Below are 2,991 nucleotides of genomic sequence, written 5' to 3'. Positions count from 1 at the left end.
ATGGAAATTTCAAGATCACAAATAAAATTACTTGAGACGAACAGTTGAGATTCCATGACGGGACAGTGGCAGTGGAAGCAGTGTTGCCTTTGACTTATTTAGAGCCTAGAAAGAGTAATTATGGAGCCCAGCTTTAAAAAATAGTTAAGTATCAATCAGAGCTTTTGTTAGAAAGAAGAAATTGGAAAGACTGTTGTCAAGTTGTGAGGCAAGACCTAGGATGTCTCTTTCCAGAAGTTTGGTTAGGGATGGAAGGAGATTTAGGGTATATGCGTGAGGCCAAATGCAAGACTAAAAAGTGCATCTATTTACCTGAAGGGTAAAGAATTTTCAAGAACAAAGTAAAGAATAGAAATAAGAAATCAGTTACAGCAAGATGAATAGTTCTCTAGAAGATGTGAGAACCATGGTTGAAACAAAAGACCAGAAAGAGAAGGAGCAGAAAGTTTTCACTTAGGAAGTAGACAGGAGAGTGTCAGGCTGTCTGAGATCTCTTTCCCCTGTAATTGATCCTTTGGGCATATGTGTTCACTGGTATAGATTTTCTTGATGTTTCTTTGAGGAATAATGAATATTTAAATATTAACAAAAAGATAAAAGATTTCTCAGAGTCCTGATCCTCAGGAATTTTAGATTCATTTTGCATAAATATTGATATTCATTCAAGATATCTTTGTATAAGACATTAAAATGAAAGTACACTTCATAAAAATCAAATATTTCTATCATTGTTATAACACTAAAATGGTAGCATCCTCTGTTTCAATAAAATAATATGAATTAGTTGATTAATACACATGTATCTTGCATTTCAGGAGAATAACCAAGAGGAAATATCTTCATTTATAACCCTATTGGGAAGCTGAGTGCTGAAAAGATATTTGATACAGCTCAAACCCAAATATTATCAATGACTAGTGAAAATTTCCCCTGACAAGTAAAGGATAAAAGGAATATCTTCTGACCTATTACCAGGGTCAGAAGACTGAATACAACTGCATTGAAACAAAAGGAGGAGACATTTGACAAACCAGTGTGAGATAACAGAGAAGTGCTGGAGGACTCCCTGATTAGTCCAACTGTGCTTAGCAATTGATGCTCATATCACCATATGGATGCTGCACTTCTAGAACTGTAGATTGCATCTTTCTTGATGATTCCAATTTGAATAAGTGGTTTGCGGGTCCTTGATAAAGGCCTTTCCAACTTTTAAAATTATCAAGAGCATGAGAAAAAGTTTATATTTAAAGGGTCAGTGATGAGATTTAAAATTCTCCAAGAAAAAAGAGGTCATGGTTGTACAGTCAGAGAGAAACCTGTCTCAAATATTACCACACGGAGAGGGCATTAAAGCCATCCTGATTAACACATGCCATTATTTGTTTATTTTTATCATTAATTCAAGATCTGTCTTCATAGATCTAACTCACAGAACTCACAGTACGATGAAAAACATTTGCACTCCCAGAGACCCAGACTCATAACTTTTGTCTTCACATTTAATGGATTGACAGGAGAACACTAGTGGGGAAATTATGATTTATATAAAAAGAAATGGAAGATTTTTCTTTCAAAGTAGTGTAAGAAGACTCTTTCAGGATTAAATGTGCTTGAAAACACTGTGTGGCTGAAACACTGTACAAAAGGACAGTTATACAGTAGACATGTCATGACAGGGGTTGGGCGTTTTTCTTTGAAAGTAGGATTAGAGTTCATTGTTCACAAAATCACTTAATTTAATGACTCATAAAAATGCGACCATATTTTTTTTTAAAAAAAGACCAAATTATTGCAGAATGATGATCTAGTTCCCTTGATTCAACAAATGACAGATTGTAACTTCTCCCAAGTTAATTTAGCAAATGCGAGAGCCTAGTCCTTCAAAAAAACAGAAACTCAAAAGAAAAATGAGATTGTAACTGTCAATTATATTGTCACTCAAGTTCTTTTATGAATGAGACAGCTCAACCACAGGGCAGACAGTATTAACATAAGTGGAGAAAGTAGCTGAGTCAAGGGAAAAAGGAAACAATGTCTGAATATGTGACAAGCCATAGCATCTCTGGCTTTTTCTTTCCAACTGTGATCATCCATCCTCTTGACTTCTTTACACAGTAGGTCTTCAGGATTCCCATAGCCACTGTGTTTTTCCTTTCTCAACATCCCACCAGTACTTAATTCTCTAATCATGTTTGTACTAATCATTCTCTGTAGGGAAGCTGTGAAATACTGTCCTCTAAATATGGCATAACTATTCATGACCATTTATTGAAGATACCTAATCAGTTAATAAGTGTTGCAGGAAGATAGACTTCATTGATTGAGCAGTCCAGAAAATGCCTGGAGAGCCTGTAAATAACCCCAATTAAATTGGCTCTCTAAAGTAGAGTTCAATGAAGTAATTTTTTTAGTCTACCATTGGTGCCAAGATGAGTCCAAGATGAGTCATTTTGTTACAATACTGTACTTATTTGTGAGTATAACAATATTATGATGCTTGAATATGTTATACAATGTTCATATCAGAGGTTTGATAAGTGCCACAGCAAGATAAATGGATAGTTTGTTAAGACTGAAGGCTGGATTGTAAATGGAACTTTATTTACAACATTACTAACAATAACTTTTTTTCATTCTCTGCATATTAGTGAATGTCTGTATTTACATTTGTGCTCAATGTGTGTACATGGTACCTGTAGAGGCCAGAATAGAAGGTTAAATCCCTTGGAACTGGAATTACAGCTAGTTATGATATTGAGACTGGGAACCTAACACAGGATGTCTGTTAAAGTATTCAGTTCTCTTAACCACTAAGCTATGTCTCAAAGCCCTGTGACTGACATTTTTAACAAAACAAAAACTTTTGACTATTACCTTATAAAATATAAGTTTTGCATATTATGGATGCAACACAGGCTGAAGAAATACCTCAGTAGTTAAGAACATATGTTAGTCTTGAAGAAGACCTGAGTTCAATTCCCAGAACCCAAT

Source organism: Peromyscus maniculatus, chromosome 9 (genome assembly GCF_049852395.1).
Source record: "Peromyscus maniculatus bairdii isolate BWxNUB_F1_BW_parent chromosome 9, HU_Pman_BW_mat_3.1, whole genome shotgun sequence".
Taxonomy (NCBI): domain Eukaryota; kingdom Metazoa; phylum Chordata; class Mammalia; order Rodentia; family Cricetidae; genus Peromyscus; species Peromyscus maniculatus.
The sequence above is the reverse complement of the archived record's forward strand: the minus strand, read 5'-3'. Positions refer to the sequence as shown.